Source organism: Amyelois transitella, chromosome 7 (genome assembly GCF_032362555.1).
Source record: "Amyelois transitella isolate CPQ chromosome 7, ilAmyTran1.1, whole genome shotgun sequence".
NCBI classification, from domain to species: domain Eukaryota; kingdom Metazoa; phylum Arthropoda; class Insecta; order Lepidoptera; family Pyralidae; genus Amyelois; species Amyelois transitella.
The window spans coordinates 5,142,878-5,168,151 of NC_083510.1; the positions used below are offsets into that span (position 1 = coordinate 5,142,878).

Below are 25,274 nucleotides of genomic sequence, written 5' to 3' on the forward strand. Positions count from 1 at the left end.
TTGAAAAGAAGAGTTGGTTCATTTCTTAAATATTCCCAAAGGAAGTTAGCCGAAATCGCCAGGGCGATAGCAAGCTTAATGTCATAAACTAGAACGATCTATCGAGATTAACACATGGTTGCATTACAAAGCCTTCATAAGGTGTTATTTCATAAACTTCACGTTCATCTGTGCGTCAATGATTTTTTTTTATCGGGCAACGTCAAAACTAGTTAACAAATGAGTTGGAGAAGCTTACTTTTAAGCAAAATATGTATGCCTTTTAAGGCGTATGAATTGGCGTATTATTGTTTTTTTTTTATATTTAAAACGTAGAATAGGGCTTAAAAACAAATTACATCAAATCTTCCCAAGATAGTCTACTGTCAAAAACACTGTATCAATATTTTCTCTTTGTTTAATAAATTACTTAGTATGAAAGTATATTTTGATCTCTTTTTTTACAATTTTCACATATAAATACAACTTTTTGTCGATTGACTTAAACAAATGAATTGTAAGTCAATATTGTACGTATTTCAAACAATTGCTTTAATTAATGTTTTTAAAAGGTAAATACGCTTTGTTCCAAACAACAGTTTCATTGTTTGCACTTAGTTTTGGGTGTAAAATTTTGCATAAAATGTTTATGGAAATTGTCTATAATTTAATTAATATTATCGTCAGTTTCACGTTCATAATCAATTGATACCATTTGTCCCATTGTTGGACAATGGTCTCATTGTTGGACAAATGAAAATTGGTCTCTGCTCATTACTATCTTCCAGCCCAATTCTTCTGTGATAGACAGAGTTAAAGTTTTAGATCCTCAGTTCTGTGATTTTGACGTGTAAGACGGACAAACAAACATCCTTGCATTTTTTGTAATATTATTGTATGAAAACCACAAACTTAAAACCTGTTAAATATTCCACTACTTAGGTATACGTATTCTTTTATTAGTTTATACCCGCGGATTCAAATAGGCTTTATGAGTGAAAGCGTAATAAACTTATATTTATTATTATCAGTATGATAGACCAGTCTTTAATATTCAATTAACGGCTTTCAATTTAACCAATCCATCATATTTCGTAGTATGAAAATAAATTAAATGACGTTGCCCACGCCCATAAAATGAAATATCAATAAACTTGAAAGCTTCCACTTTAACAATGCGACCGACTAACATACAGCTATATCATATCATATATGTTTATTTTAGTGCAAAGCGCTCTGAGCCCGATGCGGATCACATAGGAATTTAAAAGTTGCTTTGAAGATAAAGTGCCGTTTTTGTATTCGAATATATTTATTTACAGGAGGGAGGAGAGGGATGTATTTGTATGAGTATATGACATATTCGTCGTTTTTCTGTCGCCTGTTTTTTGAGATATCTTCAATGGGTAAATTGACATTAAAATGAGCATAGCAATTGGTACACGTAAGCAATGTTTTATGATGTTAATACCACCAATGGTGCCCATTTTCACACATTGATTCCTGAATTTATCAATGTAAGGAAAAAATAAATTTATCAATGTAAAGATAAATTGCGTGCGAAATAATTAAATTTGTAATTACTAATCAATGTTCCTAATACTAAACCCAGTCCAGGAAATGTGATGCTTAGTTATACTAAATCAATAATATCATATTTTGTCTTTTATATGTAGTTTTAGTTGATTAGATATTGCATTATTTATAAATAGATATACATAATTTAAAAAAAAATATTCTTATCTCGCCTACGTTACTTGTCTGGTGAAACGGGATGGGGCATCAATTTTATAAGAATCCGAGAAGCAATAAATATAGTGACTTTTGATTTTCGACATAGATTAAATGACACGCCACACGGTAAGTGGGGTGATACGAGATTGTGAAATGGGGTCACATATGGTAAGGTATTGGCAGGATTTAGGGCGTAGAACGATAAAATGATAAGTTTTTTCGGTGCTTACGTTTATTACTTAGGTTGACTTAAATAAATAATATGCAATTTGTGATTAACGTTGTTTAGATAAACGTATTTCTTTTTTTCTTCTTTTGATGGGTTATCAATGAAGCCGATCTTAACTTTGGTTTATCGTGACGTTATCGAACCAATACGACAATCAGGCATTATGTCTCGCATAAAACTAGTCATCAATTCTATCATTAAGCCAAATAGCTGAGCGTGGCCTATTAGTCGTTTCAAGACTGTTGACTCTGTCTACCCCACAAGGGATATAGACGTGACTATATGTATGTATAAAACTAGTCTTTAAAAGAATTTTCGACATTATTTACTCGTTTATTATTTACTTTTCAAACCTATTAAAATAAGTTAATCCGACCAATTTATGTGCATTACACTAAAAAGAGCCAGATATTGAGCTACCGTTCGGAAAAGCCGCTTAAAATTTCAATACATTCACCATTTAAAGGATTTTCAGATATAATGTACCTAAGTGGAATTTATTTTCCAATTAATATCATAAACCTAGTAATTTGAATGGTTTGATATAAATTATTACTGTTCAGATAAGATTTATCTCTAAAGCTTTATGATGTAAGACATTTTTAACACCTAAAACTCTTTCATCATAGAGAAGTAGTCCTATATAAATTTTTGAAAGTTTAGGCACTGAAAAGAGCATGTAACATGTAAATAGTATATTTTATTTTTGGTGTCAAGAACCATCCTCCAAAAGTAGATAGGTAAGTAAAACGGTAAATACTTATTGCTTAAGACCAAAATCCTATAAAGTGGTGTTTATTCCTAAATGGGTGCTCCAGTCATACCTATAGTTTGGTTACATAGTAGAGATGAAGTGCCATTTCTCTATTCTGACGGACGTGCTCTAGTGGATTGAAGTTCCACGACTTGACTCAGTTTTAAGATTCTAATTAATCAAGAGTTGCTTCTTGAATCGCGGCAACCCTACCAGTTATTTGAAGGATAAGTCTTTTGGATTCATTCAGATTGTTCAAATATCGGTTTTTGTATGACTATATATTTTTTTTATTTTCGTTTTCTTAATATGTAAGTACTATAAATGCTAAATATATTTGGGCCAAAAAGTTACTTTAATAGAATATCTCTACAAGCTTTCATCCTGTCTTTCTTCGTGATTTCATGGTAATATTGAAACAGTGATTTTGACGTTTAAGACGGTATAAAAACACACTTTTAAATTTATGAAATTACATATTATATGAATTAAGTAAAAGTTCAACAGGGCCACTGCGAATTCAGTTCTTTATCCAGAGAGGTCATATCAGTACACCCTATATTCAGGGCACTTCTGTGGCTGTTTAAATGGTCGTTTGTCTTCCCAAGTGTCCGTCATTTGGACGTAGGGTCACTTTTTACCGCCGTAACTTTCTCGTCTAAATTGATCTAAATTATTATCCGCCAAGATTTTTTTACACATAGTCTGTATGAGATCTTTGACCTATAAAGTTTGAGTAGATTTGAAAATTCACTTAAAATTTTATGTTTAGAACAAATCTATGAATAATGTAGGTCATTAAATAATACTATAACAGCACGCAGTTTTCGTGAAGAGAAAGATGAAAGTGGATGAAACGAATGAAATATGCAACAATCGTGGTATGAACTAAGTAAATAAGATAAAATTTAACCTCTGCCTATTCTTCCAATGAAGGCGTGGTTTTATGTAAGTATATGTAGGCATCAATCTCGTGTGATACGTATACTTTTAAAAAATGAGTGATAATGATACGGGAAGCTATTACGATAATCCTTACAGTAAAAATATATGACCTTCCTAGCGTAACAACTAAACTAAAAGTCATCAATCAACTATTGACAGGTACTCACACAGGCACCACAGGAGCTGATAATGAGGTTTGGAGCTAATTGCGAAAAGGGTCCGAGGGCATTTTGAGGTAGACGTAAATTAATAATTATTGTATGGAACCAACGGCGAAAGGAAACTCTAAAGACCTTCTCACTAAAGAATGTTTAGTTGAAAGATGTTGAATAGTTGAAGGTCCCATCAAGGAGGTTGAGAAAATCAAGTATGACTTGTCTTTACTCGATTCGAGCAATCTATACGTATTTAAATATGGAAGTTTGTCTGTTTGCCTATTTATTTGTTATTCTTTCACGACTTAATGCTGGTACGATATCGATGATATTTTGGTATGCAAATTGTTAATTTTTCCAAGGCCAGACCTTAGCTACTTTTTCCATAATTTCCTAAAGAATGAATTATAGTTCGTCTATATGAAAGGAAATTGAACAACAAACACATTCAAGTTTGGTAATCATAAGTATAAAACTGAGAGGAAGAATTAAGACTGAAAATATAAGAACTACATACAAAGGATGTGAGTATAAAAGTTTTAAACAGGCCATGAGATAAACATAATAGGATCGTGTTTCAGGGGAAAAGTAAACTCTATTGTCATCAGACAAAACCCCCACTGGCTCTTAACAGAAATTTTAGAAGTTTGTCTGGCGTACTTTCGAGATAATATTGAAGGCAGGTAAGTACTTTCAATGTTTTAAGTTCGAAGTTGAAGAGTATTATAAAGTTAGCACGTGGTTCTGCAATTTCGAAACTTATGTATAAGATATGTGTAATTTTATTTACTTTCTCTTTCATAAAATCATATACATACATACATACATACATATGTTCACGTCTATATCCCTTGCGGGGTAGACAGAGCCAACAGTCTTGAAAGGACTGAATGAATGACCACGTTCAGCTATTTGGCTTAATGATAGAATTGAGATTCAAATAGTGACAGGTTGCTAGCCCATCGCCTAAAAAAGAATCCCAAGTTTGTAAGCCTATCCCTTAGTCGCCTTTTACGACATCCATGGGAAAGAGATGGAGTAGTCCTATTCTTTTTTGTATTGGTGCCGGGAACCACACGGCACATAAAATCATATTGCCGGTTGAATTCTAATTGTTGTCTGGGAAAATGTTGACGGACTACATCTTAATGCTTATATTCGTTACTTAGTCACCGTCTGCTATATCTACAATATGATATAGAATGGTTGTACGTGTTTAAGTAAACATCTTTAGGTCGCCATTGCAATTTTATATTCCTAAAAAAAATAAGAAAAAGTTAGCAATGACGTCAGCGCAGTCCGTTATTTCAGTATTTACTAAGTGTCGATGTATTGTAAACACCAACATAGTCCACGCTGGTCGGCTGTTGACCCAACGCCTAATAAAATGGATGCGGCCCTTGTTCTTGCCACAAGTGTGTATTTAGGATCTGGACTGTACTCTGAAATACTCTAAATATCACACTATCTTTGTGTATAATAAAGATTATATCATAATTGTAAGTAAACCTTTGCTAGCTGCTTCTAGTGAATGTTTTGCTGTATAAATTATTCACTTCTGAATTTAGATAGGCTAACCACGGTTCAGCCTTTGGAATTGATTTAATCGATTTGCATATTTAATGAAATGTATGAACGAACATTCAGTATCACTGGACGGAATAAATGGATTAGTTCAAGACTCGTGTTTACATATTTATTCTCTCTAACGTACATGTATTTCCGCGTATATTTAGATATTTCGTCTTAATTTTTAGTTGTTTGATGAAAAATCTATTTTGAAATGAAATTCCTTGTACATAAGGTGTTTTTTAGTTTATAAAGTGATTGCCTAGAATGGCATGTCTTAACTCTTACTCCCATAGAGTAATTTACCAATCTATTCCTACGATTACAATTGGGGCACGAACAAAATAAAAAGAGTAAATGTCAAGTTGTACTTTTAGTAATCTTCCATGAAAATCTAACTACATATGTCTGAGAACATCACTTAAGAGCGAAGTGTGTCGACTTAAGGGATGATATTATTATAGTATATAACATTATTTGCTTTAATAACTTTCTCATATAAGAGAGAATGTAAATGTCAATTTTACCTACTTAGGTACTACTTGTTTGAAATTCAGTGACTTAATGGATGACATTATGGAATTTATCTTGATGACATTATATATTATATATTTATATATAATCTGCTTTTCAAAATAACTTAGAAGTGTAAAAGTCAAGCTACACATGAAATACTCGCCTTCAAAAATTTGAGTATGAGCACATTTCTTTAAAGTGAATTATATCGCATTATTTGTTTTCAATATTATATAGAATGAAAATGCCAAGCTATTCTTACAACCCGTCCTTAAAAATCTAAATATGTCTGAGAACATTACTTAAGAGTGGAGTTCGTCGTCTTAATGGAGTCAAACCGCAGCGCGGCTTGAGGGCGCTTCAAGTATGCAGTCGAGGTTCACTCTGAAGTGCGAAATTATTCGGAAAGTTACACGAATTTCCAACAAATGTATGATATTAGCATTTTCGTGTCAACTTTGTTCATTTATTCAACGAATTTAGGCAAAGTGGAACAACACCACTAAGTATATCTCTTCTTGTTTCATTTCGTAAATGTATATCAATCGTGATAAATACCTTAGGGATGTGGAACTATGGTTCTATGGGTGGCAATTAAATGAAAAATGAAATGAAATCAATAAATTAAGCAGATAAATATGGTCACATAACATGGTGCGCTGTCCCACGATAGGTTACCCTGTGTTATGGGTGGTGGCCGATCATAAAAACTTTGTTAAATATTTTCACACCATAATGAAATGTTTTGTACCTACATAGCGGTTAGACATAAAATGTAAACTGAATACTTGTATTAGTAGTAGGTATATAATGTAAGGTAAGTAAAAATAAAACAGACAAACGTAAAATGGTGATATCTATACCTATAAAGAGTTTTAAAACACTACGCATTCATTTTTCTACATCTAATGTAGGTTCTATTGTCAAGACGAATTTTATAAATTATGCTTTTATAGATAACGGCATACTATTAACTTTTTAAAATGCAAAATCTTCTGGTAATCAAAATCGGTCCAGATTGTAACGAGCCCATCAATAATAATCTGAACGACCGTTTTTTATGATTGATTGATGGTCTCTTCAGGTTAAACCTTGCCGAAAATGGCAATAAGGAGGTGAATTAGGTTACCTCGTGTAAATTATTATATCTTCCCAAATGTAAATAGGCATTATGCTGCTTATTTAATTATATACTTAAACAGTTCAAATGAAAAATCACACAAAAGGCAGGGTTAATTAATAAGGCTTTTTTATCAGTCAACCGTTGGGTATAACAGAAATCTTAATTGTATCTCTATTTAAAATGAATAAAAATCTCTACAAAATAGAATCAATATTATACACATAAGTAAAAACTATACATGTTATTATTATATATACACGCGAAATTTAAACAATAGCTGAACGTGGCTATTATGTCTTTTCAAGACTGGTGGCTCTGTCTACCCCGCAAGGGATATAGACGTGACCATATGTATGTATGTATGTATGCGAAATTTATAGGAGGTTGCGTGAAGAGGTAGCAAACAAACAAAAAAAAATTATTTTCGCATTTATAATATTAGTTAAAATGAATGCATATGGATAAAATTTTACATTAACATAGTACACGAGCAAAATCGTGGTCGGAATATAGTAAAGTAGCCTATAAATATAAAATATAGGTAAAACTAAATATTGTAATGAACAAACATTGACCGAATTCTTATACCTGTATGTCTAACCAATTGTCATCTCAATCAGGCTCTCCCGATAGTTAGCTTGACGGGCGTTTGTTAACTAGGTTGAGTTAGTTAACTAGGTGAGAATTAACTATATACGTCGTCGCATCCACATGATTGTAATAGGATTACCTATCTAGTAGACACCTGCTGTATCCGGGAAACTAGAATATGACATTATATTGCAAGGCTCCAAGGAATGTTTACCACATCTTATACTGGGTAGGTATTTTGGATGTGAATGATAGTTTGTTTAATCGTTTTAAGGAATTATATTTTTAGATTTTAATTCATTTTGACATGTTTTTAATATAATGCACTATGTATTTAAAACAAGTTACTGTAATGTAGGTTAGCTTTTACATATTAATTAGTTGTATTTTTTCAATATGACTTAATAAGGTGGTCGTATAATTATTAGCATGCCAATATGATCATATATACATCGTTGATTTACATAATATGCATCAGTCTTTCGTTTTCAATAATAAAAGCTTGATGTCATTGATATTACATTATTACTTTAAAATAGGTTTGTTGTTGTAACAGACAATCGAAGATAAAAGAAACATTGATTTTAAATGTCTGAAAACGGTACCTATTTATACATTGTTTTGTTTATATTCCTGCCCGAGTTGGTACAACATTTAACTCAGTAATTTAATTTATTAACCGACCATTGATTTGATCAGTGCTCGAAACACAATTAAACTAACTTTGAAACAGATCGCGAGCTGAACTTTCCAACCAAATGCCCAACATTGTAATAAGGATGAAGAATCACATTGGCCGAGTGAATTCAGGCGAGTTAAAGGGCGAATAATAAAAACTAAATACTATTTATTAAGTTCTTGTTTTTAAATGTAGCCTATATCATCTTTCTAGGGAAAGTTCCGATTGCATATATTTTATCCTTTGCGGGGTTAAAACAGCCAACAGTCTTGAAAAATCAGAATAGCCTCGTTCAGCTGTATGGCTTAATGATGGAATTGAAATTCAAATATTGACAGGTTGCTAGCCCATCGCCTACAAAAAGTCTCGCAAGTTTATTAGCCATTACCTAACATGCAATTATTTTTCTAAAAATACTGGCAGCTATATTTAAACGGACCTCTCATGAATGAGGATGGTTCGTTAATTCATTTTATAAATTAAGGAGCTCAATGAGGAAACCTACCGATAGCAGCTGTGGCTGTTGCCAACTAAAAGGTCAAATTATGTTCCCAACAAATAGGAAGGTATCCATTTCCGATCCAATTTCAACCCAAAAGAGGACGTTAGGGTTCGACGAAACATTTAGAGAAATTTAGTTAATGCTTCACTTTGATGTATCACAGGTAAGAATACAGCTGTATATGTTGGTACATTGAAAAAGAGGTGTGGATAATGTTAATATTGGTAAAGAAATTTGCTACAATATTCTCTTACAAGAAATAAGACTTTGTCCACGATTAAGCTCCAGTGGGAATATCTAATAGATAATCTCTCAGAGTTATCAGAATTTGCCAAATGCTACAAGTGATGAATATCATTATGTATATTATAAGGTTTTAAACAGCACACAACACAATATATTCTGTTATGTTTGCTTTTATGACGGCCTCTGTGGCGCCGCGGTAGTACGCACTGTCTGTGACACCGGAGGTCCCGGGTTCAAATCCCGGCCAGGACATGAGGGGAAAAGAACTTTTCTGATTGGCCTGGGTCTTGGATGTTTATCTATATAAGTATTTATTATAAAATATAGTATCGTTGAGTTAGTATCTCGTAACACAAGTCTCGAACTTACTTCGAGGCAAACTCAATCTGTGTAATTTGTCCCGTATATATTTATATTTATATTTACAATTTCACAGAAAACATGTCCAATGATAACTATTTAATTTTTTTTATGAAACGCAAACATGGGCTAAAGCACTGCTTAAATAAATAAATAAATACTAGTTTATTTACTTCAGCGTATAATTGAAGTACTAACTTGGAATATAAATTTTGTCTATTTTCCTAAACAAAAATATTCGTGAATAATATTCAGGTCTTATACGCTATTGACTCTCAAAATCTTTTAATATCTATTACAAAGACGAGAGGAGTGTTCGAAATGGCTTCATTTTAATTTCAAGATACCTTGAAGATTCTTGTGAGGGCGTTCTACATTATTTCAGGCTCTTAGATATTATAAAATCTTTAATAGTTATCTTGAAGCTAATTATGCGAGGGTTTAAGGGGAATAAGGGTGACCTCTAAGTGAAATTGCCAGAGCTTCAATTATGTCGTAGGTATTAGAAGAAATATATATTATGTATGAGGTATGAAGGTAGTGTTTGATTGTTTGCTGCATTTCTGAAGAAATAAGTGTGCTACGTGTGTACTACAGTTTCTTGTAAATTCCTTCCATTAGTAATTATAACATTGAGAGCTTTTGGCAGACAAGCTTCCAACCTGCTACAATTTAGATCTCATTTGAAAATTGTAAGTGTTGCATCTGTGGGATGAATGCGATCTATAATTAATTATGTGAATAAATAAACATGCAGGAAATTGAGACTTGCAACTTAAAAAATATAATAGATACCTATCATTCAAAACAGTATTTTTTCTGGATGACACAGAAAATTTTAGCACAAATCTCGCAAAACCACGTTGAGACTTTCTGTATAAATTTCGGCAATGGCTCTTATACGGCCTTAAGTAAGATGTCTGAGCCGGCTACGAGGCAGGTTTAACCATCACTTATGCAGGGCTCATCCAATTAACTGGGCTGACGCGTGATACTATCTTAGTTATTTCAAGTTGATCTATGTATGTAAATATATTTAAATATTTACATTCACTTCCAGTTAAAAAGTACTCTTTTTGAGACAAGGCATAGCGTATATTTTCCTGTGGTTTAACCTTGAAGGTTTCCTCTAAAAAGGTTACCATAGAGGCAAGTCGTAATCTCATAACAAATTTTTATTTATTAATTATATCTTAACTTTAATGGACAATCTTTGGAATATTGATACCGTACAGGTTAACGCTTTGAACATGCTTCACTAACTAAATACATTTTAAACCCTGAACATTTTGAACGTACATATGTATATTTTGCTAATAAAATACAAATGTCAGAGCATTATTAACACAACACTGCATTGCGGCTTGTCGCACACATAATATAACTTGGTAATTGCGCCTATTGTTACTTGTTGTATTAACAAGGCAACAAAAGGAGAAGGTTTGCTTGTTTAAATGGTTTACTATCAAAGATGTTCAGTTTCATAGGTGTTTAAATGATATATTATTTGGCGATAAAATTTTGTACACGAACATTTACACATACTAACTATGGATATTGTGTGTTTAAGTAAAGTTCTTTAGTTTCTAAGTTGTAAATGATTGACAGACAACGTAAAGCCAAAACAACGGTGATCTATGCTAAAACATTGACAAGGTAAAATGTTTATATTTTTTTTCTCAAACTTGCACTATTTTGGTGAGTCTGAAATCAATAGAGATACAATATCCATTATTAACATTGGTGAATAACTATACTAGTCGTATGAGCATAAATCATGTAAGTAATTAGGTTAGTAGGGGTCAAATACAATCGTTCAACGATTTACACCTTAGATATTTTAGAAAACAATTATATTCAAACGTTCCTTGAGTTTAAAGATTTAGATTAATAGTTGTAATCGATGCAGTATTAAACAACTGATACAATTGTGTGTTAGAATTTGTGTTATGATATATTACGAAGGTTGGATAATAAATTATTCACCAGCGTTCATCGAATAAGCTGTATAAATATTAACTTTCAGACAATACCTAATTCTGTAAATACAAATAAACATACACTATGAATATTTTTGCAAATAATTAGAGAATTGCTTTGTTGCTTGTAAATTTAATTTTAAAATAACTATTTAATTTAAGGAAAATTGTTTCGGTTTTTGACAATGAGAAAGGTAACACGAGTAAATAATGACGTATCGTGCAGCTGAAACAAAACATTAAACTTTATTTAAGTTTTAATAGAAATATACTCAGTAAGATTTATTGAAATTAAAGTAGTAAGTATAAAAATAATTCCAGTGACTCAAGTCACATAAACGAAAAATTAGGTCATTTGTTAAAAAGATGCAGAAAAGAGATTTAAACTTTATGCGCAGATCACTCTGGATATTCGAAACCGCTTTGCCTGTTCGAGGCTCTGCCGTCAAGCAATTTAAGAGGAAAAAGACGTTGGCAGTTCTTAAAAGCGTGAGATTGCGTCGTCCGTCCCATTTCCGCGAGCCGGGACGCCCCAGGCGAGTACACTAACAATTCATGATCGCTACGTCCTGATGGAATCATCCATGCGACACTTAGACTAAGACTTATGAATTTGTATCGTTGAAAATAAAATATGGAAAGGTGGTGTTATTAATAACTTAAGAAGCGTGCAGTTTGTATATTTAAAAAGATGTATTTGTCAACTGAAAAAAATACATTTTCACACTGACGACGAACGTATGCGTCTCAAGCCATATTCTGTTTTTTATGTCCATTAATTTCTATATACTTATTTAAAAAGGATGGAGAAAAGGCAAAATGTTTGCGGCCCGACCATGTATTTCTTCAGGACTTTTCAGGTTTGAAGAGTCATACCATATTGCTGTATGTAAATGAATTAACTCGTCAATGCTTGTTTTACATTTAATATGCTTTGGTTCTAAAATGTCATCCCTTATCACACGCTGGTACGAGTAAATAGCAAACATCAGGTATTTTTTCGACATGTTGGGAGCAACCTTTATCCACTTTATCTAACTTATTTTTTTGAAAATACGTATTAACGGCTTTCATTCATTCAATATAAATAACGTAGCTTCAGACAAATAAACCTTTACATCGATAAATGTAGGTTAGAAAATACGTAAATCTAATGAGAATAGTTCATCTAAACTTAGTTTTATATAGGTACTAGTGAAAAAAAAATGACGTAACTGTCGTAGGCGTTTAATCACAATAAGATATCATATTGTGAAATATGAGATCGTAAAGCGGTTATGTGAATCATATAGATAAAAGAACATATATTCGCTTAGGTATACAAAAAGTACGAAAGTGCGAACAATACTATATGATAGTAATAAAAATGTGGGTTTGTAAAGTTTAATTAATGTAGCATCCTTTTTAATTTAACAATATTATTTTCCTCAAGAAAAAAATCATCTTTATTGAAATGTTGTACCTGAAATTAGGCTTCAAAATCCTAAAAATTACGGGTGCGACGAGTTCACAATCATAAAATCAATTATTCAATGAGTCACTGTTACTTAAGTTAACATTAATTAATTAATTCATTAATTATTATGAAGAGACTTCTTAGGACTGGAGACCGATTTCAGACGTGAACTATGTCAAACCTTAAGTTAGAGTTTAATTCCTTTACTCCTCAAAGCCCTCTGTTGCGCTTTGTTTATATTTGTTTGGTCGGGGCTAAGCTCATAAACTACTACACGGAGTTTCATATGAAATTCGCCAGTATAAGCGACTCACCCGTGAACTACTCGCATAGGAATTTTAGCTATATATATTTTTTTTTTAAAATTAATAGTCTTGAAGAGTAAGGTCACGTTCAGCTGGATGGCTTAGTGACTTGAAACGCAGGTAGTAACCAGGTTGCTGGGTACCCAAATATTAAACTTATTAACTTCAAGTTTATTAACTTTTACAATCTGCGCGGGAACAGAAGCAGTGGGCAAATGTAATGTTTTTTTTTTCTTATATAATACTACCACATCGGTATGAAAACTTCTTACTCATAATTCATGTTAAACTTTTATAAGTTACTTTACTTTTATTAGTTACTTTTTTATCGTAGTATAAATCTTCCTCGTATGTATTATATATATTAGGATTTTTTTTTAATACGTTCGAGTAGTTAATTAATGATACTTTATGTAAGCATAAGCGTGTTCAGTTGTAATCTTCTGTATTTGGCGCCCAAGGCACGTCGATGATGTTAGAATTTCGTCGTACCCCAGAAAGCCTCACTAATTACACGAAACTTAAGCTTCACGAACGCAAATAAATTAATTTAAAAGATAATCTTTGAGATCCATTGTAATAAGTTTCGAAATCTATACCAAACTAAATAATAACGACTTGAAAATATAATTTAGGTAGGTACTTAGAAATTAAGTAACAAGCATTTGCTTGCGACTTGGTCGAGTAAGATTTAACTTTATGTAAGTACATAATTTACGTTTGCTTAAGACTTTATCCGAGTTAGATTGTGTGTCATTCTCAGTTTAGACAGACGACTGAGCTCCAAATTTTATCAAAATGCATGAGTAAGTTGAGAATAGTGTAACAGACAAAAATTTAGTTTTACTTATAGATTGATTCATAAACATCTAAAATATAAATGATCAATTAAGGAACAATATTATATTACATTGTAATGACTTTTAAATACTTAAGTAGAGATAAAAGCATGACATAGTATGAAGTGGACGAAGTATAAGCGTTTTATGAATGTTTGCTTTTACTAGTAATAGCCAACCGGTGAATCCACAGCGCGCTAATCGATATCACCTTTAATAAATAAAATTGCGGTCATTGAACTATGTAATTTACCAGTTTATTCGCTCTACTTTTACATTGTATGATAGCTACATGGGTAGTTTGGAAAATGGATACAAGTCGCCGTAAATGCATGAAGGAATAATTAAGCTTGAATAGTTTATAACCATTATGTCATTATAATAAAAATATACCATTATGTCAATATAATAAAAATATATTGACATAATGGTTATGACTTTTAACCAAAATTTACTCATTAAACCAATAGTTCATCTTTTTTTTACATAAAAAACTTAACTCTTTGAATAACAAGTAATACAATTTTTCTTCATCAGAATGGCAAAACATGTTACATTTAATGAATAAGCTCTTTTCGTCATACACTCAAAAAATAACAGGAAACAAACAAGTAAGTTTATTATCAAAAAATATCCAATTCAAATAAATTCTCTTTTAATGACAGTAACCCCTACTTCTTCTGATAGGTGATATTATGCTAGTCTTGATCGTTACAATAATGTAATTTGAATTTTAATCAATGAAAGTGTTTCATCAAATTTGTTTTCGAAATTACGGGCATGACTCCATAAAAATATTAGTAATGAAATTATAACAAGTTTCTTGCTATAATTTCAGATAGAATTTAGAGATAAGTATTTTTACTAGGATGTTAACTTTTAGTAGTATACATATGTTCACGTCTATATCCCTTACGGGGTAGGCAGAGCCAACAGTCTTGAAAGGACTGAATGGCCACGTTCAGCTATTTGGCTTAATGATAGAATTGAGATTCAAATAGTGACAGGTTGCTAGCCCATCGCCTAAAAAAGAATCCCAAGTTTGTAAGCCTATCCCTTAGTCGCCTTTTACGACATCCATGGGAAAAAGATGGAGTGGTCCTATTCTTTTTTGTATTGGTGCCGGGAACCACACGGCAAATATATAAACGGAAATACGGAAATACGAAAATTATAGCAAGTTTCTTGCTATAATTTCAGATAGGATTTAGAAGTAAGTATTTTTACTAAGATGTTAACTTTTAGTAGTATATCAAACGACATAGATATCAAAGTAGGTTAAAAAGAATTTGTAAGTGGGGTAACGTGCAATTACGCAATTTCTCACCTCTAAGAGATTTTTCACCTTTTTTTGGGAGAGACCTGTAGTCTATTATAATATTAAAGTGAGTTTGTTTATCAGTCTTTCGTCACAATCACAAACTGATCTCCATGAAACTTTACATTCACATAGTGTGGAGTATGGAGTCATGGTTGATCCAATACGGGTTAGGTTCCCCTACAAAGGTTGCGAAGATCAGACGGGAGTCGCTTCGTGTAAAAACCTGTCCCTAGATGGGACAGGTTTTTACACGAAGCGACTCCAGGATCCATGTTCAAAAGCATACCTCGGGCTCGTTTCAAGTGTGGAGAGGATGCAACCGCCACTAAAGCCAGGAGGAAGAAGATAAAGGAATGGCTTCTCTGAATCTGTTTCTAGATCCCTAAAGACTATATAACCGACTCATAATTTGTAACTTCAAGGCCTAGAGTAGCCTTGCGTAACGAAGCTAAATTTCGTGTTGCCTTATGTGAGTAATTAGTAAAACTGAAATTAATTTTCGCTTGTACTAAGTTTACTATTTATTATTCGGTGTCTTTCTGTTTATCATACAACCCAAAAGCTTGATAATACTTAGTATTTTTTTCTTTAAAATAGTTTTTATATGACGATAAAGATCCAATCTAAATATTTAATAGTGTTTGAAAAGCCGAGGCGACCCAGATACAAGATTTAGGTACCTCACAAAAGCAGGGCTGTTGAAGTAAAATGGATGCTTTTTCATGGTCGTTTGTATTCTGAGGTGCGAGGGAACACAAATCAGGAGTTCAATAACCATTAAACAAAGTTGAACAAGAAGGGAGAATTTTAAACAAAGGTTTTGTCTGACAGGTAGCCACTCTATTTCACGCAACGAATAATAAGCCCACTTTGTTCCACGGCAAGTGCATGAAAATTTGATCGCGGCTATTGTAGGCAGTGTAAATATTATGTCCCATTACATTTATACATGTAATGATTTATATGCAGGAATTACTCAAAAATTTCATAAAAATATGAGGGTTAATATTTGGTATTCATAATGAGTGAAATTATTCGTTTCATAATTGGCATGATATCAGAGCCTGACTTCCCCATCGAGGATTATGGTCATATGTAATGTAAATGAGGCTAACGCCGGAGAAAGTACAAGCACTTTCAGGTTATGTAAAGATACTAAAACATGAAATTTTATTTTTTATCATTGTAGTTGTTTACAAAGAGTATTAAATCAGGACAATAAGGAATAATAAATAAGGACAAAACATAATAAATGTATTCACCAGGCCTGTGACCACTTGCTAATAAATTGAACAAATCGCTCAATTCAAAGGAGTATTCGTATAAATTAAGCTGCTAATGATGTTCAGCCCACTCGATAATCCTTGGAGCAGAATGAAGAGGGTTCTATCGAATGGTAGCCGATTCACCGGGTACTATGTCAGAGCAATTTGTGGAATTAAACAGGTGTCGTTTCCCATTGCTGGCAGTTGTGGCATCAAATTTATGTTTGTAGAGATCGATAGGTCCTGAAATTTTAATAAGATATACATACACAAAGCAAATGTTGGTATAAGTTCAATTACACTGTTGTTGTTGTTGTTGTTAGTCTGTGCAGTGTAAAGGAATGTGGGTGTTACGGAGGTCATTGATGTATACAATCTGTGCTTATTTCTTTTTATGTATTTCCTAATTAGACTGTAAGATTGTTTTTTAATAAAATAATAATTAAAAATAACTGCTTGTGTGTAATACTAAAATTGTACAGAAATCTTAAGAAGAAAAAAGATTCAAACTAGATTAAATTTTAAATAAGCTTATTAACCTAGACCAGAAGTCAAAACTGTGTATAAAACATAATAATATCCTACTTACTTTTCACAAAACTGTGGCAATTTCATTAAAAGAAACTCTATTCAGTACTCTTAAAATAAGAGTCAGTGAAGGTATTCATAAAAATAATAACTGTAAGTAAAAGGTGTTCCGCGTTTCGTGTCTGAAAGAAGATTTTCCAGATGCTTCTTCCGAGCTGTTGCCTTCGCAGGTGCAAGCCACGGATATCTTTGAATGAAAATGTAATGAATATGTACCTTTTATGTTAAAATTAACTGAATAACTACATACTACTAAATACAGGCTGACTTTTCAAAGCTTATTTCATGAAACACATCAATTATTATTATTGCAAAAAAACTTTAAGTGAAAAACAAAAATTGCCATCACATATTTAATGATTTAGTTATGTGATTACTTTACCAGTTTTTACGGATCATGGAGTTGGATTAAAACTGAAGATGCTGCAGACTGAATAAAAAAAGCTATTAGTAGGAAAGCGATTGCAACTAAATACTCGCAAGATGAAATCGAGTAGGTATTAAATCAAAGTTAGTTAAAACGTGAGCTACCATATGATTAAAAAAGTAAAGCTGTATGAAGATATTCAACTACAATATTTTCCAGAAATTGAATTTGTAAAATTATTCTTAATTTAAAAACGAAAAAAAATGTTGCTCTTCAGTATAATCCTAACCGAGAAAAACCAGAGCTGGCCGAATTAAAATGAAATAAAATCCGGCTCCAAACCGAGTTTACTTTAGATTTGCCGGCATTAACGAAAATAAAATCTGCGGAAAGGGACGCGTTAATTTCCATCGGCGGAAATTCATTAGGACATTGTACGATTTCACTAATTATCTCGAGGATCCGGTGTGATGACGGTTGCGACTGTTTGTTACTGCTATTGGATTAGATACCTACGTTTAGGTCATCATCCTGGAGCTGGTTGGGTTCCACTATAAAAAAAAGAAACTTGTCTTTTCCAGTGATTTGTAAAGATTTTCGTTCATAAGAAAACCTTTAGTTTTATGACTTGACGTCATTTATTTAGCAGGTTATGTGTTTTACTGCCGTTAAGTCCAACTTTTCAAGTAATAGAAAATATGGAACCGCTTTTAGGTAAACTTTTTCTTCACGAAAAAATGTGTGTGTGTGAGTGTGAGTGATAGGTTAGAAAAATGTTTACCTGACAGTCTCCTCACTTTGGTGACCAGTGAGACTTATAAAAACTAATATTATAATGTATACGCTCATAAAACCATTCCTATTTCCCAAAGGGAATAAAGTCTTTCAAGAAAGTTCGTAGCTATTTATAAAATAATTCTTAGAATTAATATTAAAGTTGGAGTGCAGACAATGTAGGCGGTCGAATTAATACCTCTGTGAAAAGAAAAATACCATGGAATAGAATATATTTATTTTCAAAATTGGATACAAGGTATCACTTATTGACGTCACATCACTTAAATCTAATTATAACTACTACCGCTTCCAAAGCGCATGTGTAGAAGAAGCGACGGAACAAACTTCACTGCAGAATTTTCATCGGACGTCAATACACAAATATAGATTCTTAAATTTAAATCATGGATGAAAGCACATTGTCTACATTAAAAAAACATGAATGACATACATATTTCTTTTCTTATTATTTAACTTGACGACTTACGATGGAGCAGAGCAAGGCTTTTGAATCGGGAAAGTTTGTCCGGTGAGTTTGTTATAACTACTTTTATAATTCTGTTCAATTGAACAGAATTTAATTGAATTCAATAGCGTACGAGAATTTATAAGTGCATTAATTAAAACCCAATTAAGTATTTCTATGACAATAGATAATAACTGTACATCAACATCCTTAATCTGAATGTGGCCTATCAGTCTTTTCAAGACAGTTGGTTCTGTCTACCACGCAAGGGATATAGACGTGATTATATTTATGTATTTATAGATGACATCCTGTTTTGCATAAAATCACGCATACTATATAAATTACACCTATCATTCATAATTCACGTATACATCAAAAACAAAGTCAAAGCTATGCGTCCCGCGGTCACATCCATCTATAGCATGTCAGAATGAGAGTATCAAAGCGCGTCAGTATGTCACATCCAATTTACAATGCACAGAAGATGCGTTCTTCGGCTGTTTCCCGTCTGGCTGATCGCCAGTCATGGACCTCGTCTAGTGATGCCAATGGCACGTAATAAGTGTGTCACTCTAACCCCGGTATGTTTTCGGTTGAAATATATTTGCTTTCATAACTCTAACATATTATAAAATGTATAAACCACTACGTACAGATAAGTTAGTTTTGTTTAAGTAACATAAGGCAGGCTTAAAAATAGACGTAACCTTCGTTTAATAAATAAAGATTTTGCCTTTTTTGATCATATTCTTTTTATTTTTTTTTGCAGAATATTGAAATCCGTTGACAACAAATTAGTCGTGAATCGTGGACAATTAACGTTATATTTAGCTGGTTTACTCCCATTTTGTATCACATCTAGATTAACTATTTCGTTCCCGTGCCAACATCCAGGCAAGATCACGATCAAGTGTTCCACAGACAAGGTTGATTTATATTAAGCGCGTGCTATGGTTTGTGGTTATTGAGTTTCCATTTTATATAGAGTGCGCATTCGTTTATGGAAAGAGTGAGATGGAGCTATTAGAGAGAGCAAGAGATAATTTCCAGATATCGAACAAGAGAGCATCCGTCGTGAGGCCGTCCGTGGTAGGCGTTGCCGTGCAAAGTATCTGCCTCGGCAGAGCAAGGCAGTTCAACGCCAACCGAGCTGACTCGCGCGGCATCTACCTTGCGATCCCAACCAATATTATAATTGCGAAAGTCTTTTTGTTAGGTTTGTTAGAGATTTTGGTAAATGTATAATTTTTACGAAAACGAGATGTGTAAATTTAGTTAAACTCGGGCAAAAGTATAAAATTTTTATGTTATTTTGTGTGCTTTTTCAATATATTTTCAAAACATGTTTAAATTTAATGCATAGAAGTATGAAAACCGAAAAGCGCTTACGAATGCGCACTCTTAAACGATATTCTTTTCATAATGCCTCTTTGTTGTGGTAGAAATTCGGTCATCGCGTGCGGAAGAACACATTGAATACTGGAATTCATGGCACTTACTGATTTATGTTTACAGTGTGAGTTCAACAATTTATAACATTAAATTTTTTGAGATATAAACAAAGTACAAATAAATAAGCTTTTATTTAAATTAGGCACGTGTTCTGCCCAAGGTAATTATATTGGTTGAATTTACATAACAAAGGCGAAAACATTTTGTAATCGTGCGAAGTGAGGTAGCTTAGTTAGTTTTACAAATTAACAACGCCACTTTAAGTTTTTGAGTGAAAGATGGTTTATTTTTATAGTTATTATTTTATATGTTTTATATGTTATATTATTATTAGTTTTATTTTAAGATAATCTTGAGACAATAATTATAAAATACAATTTTATTAAATACAGCTTTGTTTATTTATGTTAACATATCGTCTTACAATTATACATAATATTATATCTATATACCACACGTTAATAGGATTAACACTAATCAAAATTATAATCGCTTATATATGGCGCTCTTGGACTGCTTAGGGTAATGTAGATAATCCACGCCATCTTACATCAAAGGTAACCTTATGATGGCAAGAATAAATAAGAGCAGGCACGTCTTTAATCCACGTAAATAAATTAGTAGCTTTCCCTCGTCTCGAACTAATCGTTAGCAATTTATCATCTTCCTTGTTACTTTGATGACTTGTATTTGATACGATAGCTCAGTTCTTGCCAAGTTATATCAAGAAACTAATAGGCTTAATTTAATATAATAAGTTACTATAACAGCTATTTATTTTTATTTATTTCAGATCTGTATTGAGCTTTAAAATCTAAAACAGATGAATATAAGAATCTTTTAAAGTAACTTTTCATGAGAACTTAATCTTTTTAAGCAATTCAATTTTTTCTGATGTTTTTTATTTTTAATCATAATTATTTATATACTTTATTTACATATTATTAATACAAAGTAAACATGTTCGGTATCCGGTGTTGTTTAGAAATAAATCATAGTGGTCGAAAGCTGATGTTTCCTGCTTGGAATAGATTTTTACATACTACCTAAATCATCTGCTATGATAAAAAAGTTTATTTATAAATTCATTCATATAATCATGTCTATATAAATGTGATTATATGAATGGTAATACCGCAAGGTAGACAAAGTCAGCAAACTAGAAAGACTGATAGGCCACGTTCAGAATTGATATTCAAATAGTGACAGGTTACTAGCCCATAAGAAGATTATTAGGGATTATTAGGTGATTCAAGTTCCTAGCAGGTTAGATATTCGGTTCTTAGAAACATCTAAGGTACAAAATTCTTGATGGAAATACCTTTAAGTTGTTTTGTACAGAATACTACCAGTCGATCTGATTATCTAATCTGTTTTCTAAGAAACGCAACAAAACAAATAATTTAACTCAACTAGGTTATTGTTACCAAGATAGGTGGTTATCCTTAGGGGCGTTTCTAAAAGGTTCTTGGTGTTCCTGTCTCAACATTTGACAGAATGATTTCTGTTTCCATTTCTTTGTCAAATTTGGAAAAGATTTACTTTCTAGGTCGCGAATTATCTAAACAACAATAATTAAAGTCTTAACCGACTTACTGATTGTTGATTCATTCTTCGTTCGTCCTGAAATTTTGTCTACATATAGCCGAAACTACTCCTTATTGAAAGTTGAGGTCTTTCAAATAAAAACTTTAGGAAATATATATTGAGGATGATTTCAAGAAAAATGAGAAGTCTTTTATTTTATATTGTGATGTTATATCACGTGGTAACGAATGTTTATAAATGAGTAAATAGGAATTAACCCTCAAATCGTGTGTTAAAATTTATTTATTCATCAAAAACTTATAACTATCATTACAGGTTTTGACTGAATACGTATAGCATGATATAGAATGATATATAATAGGTAGGAATTCATAAAAATAAATCGTTATAGAAATCCTTCACATTCCACGATAAATGTAAATGAAAATTTGCACCCTGAGCAAACAATAGAAAAAGTTACCATTTTTCCTCTGGTAAGTGTGCGTTTTTCTTGTATGCTTTTTAATAGATTCTTAACAGCTGATTAGTAACTTTATTCGTGTAGAAACAGAAATAATAAATTAACTTATCATAATAATTACACTTATTCTACAAACTTCATTGATTCATTCTTGTGGTATATGGTAGTATGACTTAGATTGACATTTCGCTGAAATCCGTAAGCGCATGTAAGGGCGCAATATTACAATTGAATGGAATACGGAATAACACTTGAGGATAATTTCATATTCCGAGAATCTGTGTCACCTAATTCAATAGAAAGACAGTCGGCTTTATTCGGAGTGATTCGATTTTCAAATGTAAGGTCCCAGATAGAGTTGGCATCTACATTCTAACATCTGTTGTCATGTTAAATACAGGAATGTGAAGTTATCGGTGCCATTTACAATAAAAGGCCATTCGTTGTGCGCCGCTCGCCAAATTTAGGACTTGACCTCATCTATAATGCACGCTAGGAGTATCCCACCAGACGGCCCCGAACTTGGAACAAATAAATGTACTATTCGCGCGAAGTGCCAAACTTGTGTGTTGGGATAGAAAACTTTTCTTATATCAATGTGTTCTTGGATGTCGGCATCTGGCGTTGACTTAAATTAATCAGTAGGTGGTTGGTATGCCTACGACTGATATATTAAGAAGTAATTTTTTTCCTTGGTTTCATGCCTCGTATATTTTTTACAAGTTAGTTATCGAGTTCGGATATCAGTAGGTAACGCTAGCAAATCTCCTATAGGTTAGATTCAATGCTCAACAACTCAAGGTATGCAGTGCCTGCTGACCGGCTACAACTACATAACCAGACCTCAAACGCTTTGAAATAGTTCCGTTGTTAGAAGATAAATATAACAGGTGAGCCGAACACTGCTATTTAAGCGAAATACCGCAGTATGCCTTCAGTGCACTGCCACAGACGAAACTGTATAAATACTAGGTAATACCTACGTGAATAGGTTGTTTGTTGCTGCGATGATTGTATTTTAGGTTCAATAAATATAATATCTATCATCATGGGAAGCAATAGCTGAATAGTGATCGTATCGCGTTAATTCGTATTCCACACCCGAAAAGGAAATGCAGTAAGTATAAAATTTAATCATTTTATAATTTTCCCATTGCTTATTACTTAAAATTGCTTTCTGAATATTGGTCGACAACCGCAACGCAATTTTTCGCACTTCACTATTTAAACCATAGATAATCATTTTTAAGCGTATTATTTTCTTAGTTATCATAGTTTCACATTGACATTGTTTCATGTCCTTAAAAAGGTACTTTATAGGAATACTAGAGGCCGCCCGCGACTTCGTCCGCATGGAAACCCTATCAATCCCGCGGGAACTCTGGGATAAAAAGTAGCCTATGTGTTATTCTGGGTCTTCAGCTACCTACATACCAAATTTCATGGTAATCGGTTCAGTAGTTTTTGCGTGAAAGAGTAACAAACATCCATACATCCATACAAACTTTCGCCTTTATAATAGTAGTAGGATTTACTTAGCATATTTTTAATCGTATAGTAAACGTTATTTTAAATCAATCATGTTCCTGTTCCGTTGTTTTAATATTTATCGATTGGCGACCTAGTGCATTGTTCTTTTACGTCAAAAGTGTCGATGACGAAAATCCAATAGAGCCTTGTTCAATATTCTGGGCAAAGTGAAATAGTTTCGCTTCAAATACAGTACAGGCTGTACCTTTGTCCTGCAACGTCACGGGTCAGTACTTCACATGTCACATAGTGGGATTAACACTAGTGACTGGTTTTAATATACGAAACCTATATAATTTTCTATAAAAAGGTATTTGCGTGGGTACATTCTCGATAAGTAGCTCTTGATAAGAAGATTAGGCACTTTAGCTTGTGATGTATGGATAAAAATAAACTTAACTTACTTACAGGTTATTTATTATTTATTGAAATAAATTTATAAGCAGACTCGACAATATTTATAGCAACAATACAGTAGTGTACATAATATATACTGTAGTGTCAATAATTTTATGTTGAATTAGAAATAAAATTATTGACATTTTCAATCTAAAAAAATATATCACGGTTACGGCAATAATGCCAATATTCAAATTGAAAATATTTCATAAAAATAAATTATTACCGTCAACAATCTAAACTAATCTGTACTCTTTATAGTAAGACTAGCTATTGCCCGCGACTTCGTACAGTTGAAAGAGAGAAGAATGGTATTCCATTTGAATCTGACTCGCACTTAACAACTTTATTCCGTAATTGAAACATCCCACCATGGATTCGGTTAAGCTGTCTGCGTTCTTGATAGGTTTTAATCCCAAATTCAATTTCAACTATCTCTAAAAGTAATTGAACCTTTATGGTAGCAATCATAGTGAAACGCTTTAGCGGGCGTGGAACATGTGGTGAAGAGATTTATCAAATATTCATCGATTCCAATTGAATTATAATATATTCTGGGACCAGGTTGTCCACACTTGAAAAAAGTAAGTCGACATGATGAAAAAATAAAAAAAAAAAGTGTTCAAATAAACAGTTTCATCATTACGCTATTGGCTGAACATGGCCTTTCGTTTTTTTTTGAGACTGTCTGAAATATCAATCTATGTATGTATATACAAAGAAAAGAAAAATATTATTTCCTATGTTATATACATGTAAAAAAGCAATAGACTTTAATCTATTTACTTGATAGCACCAGGTTAAGGTAGATATAAAAAGTCTCCGACTTACTTGTAAGGGATATTTACGTATATTTGCAAAGGATGTCTGGAAAAATTGCATAATGGGATAAAGCGGCATTTCCCTTGACCCAATGAATTTAACTAGATATAGTTTTATTTTTAACATTAAACTTGTTTTTTACCCGTTTTGTGTAAAAAATGGTTATGTCACTATGAATTACTCAATTAAGTGCCGAATTTCCCCCTCGAAGTCGTGAATAGCCTGTCAGTTTTGGACGAAAATTTATGGTACCTAATCATTGATAGTTACTAGTTTCTTGCTTCCGCAGACTATTTATAGTGATAGTTTGGTAAA

General features: G+C 32.5%; 1 protein-coding gene across 1 annotated transcript in view; it reads right to left on the minus strand.

Annotated features, from left to right (window-relative positions):
• LOC106133786 (uncharacterized) overlaps nucleotides 1-25,274 on the minus strand; it is a 98,471-nt gene that overhangs the window by 48,722 nt on the left and 24,475 nt on the right. The gene's annotated exons all lie outside the window — the stretch shown is intronic.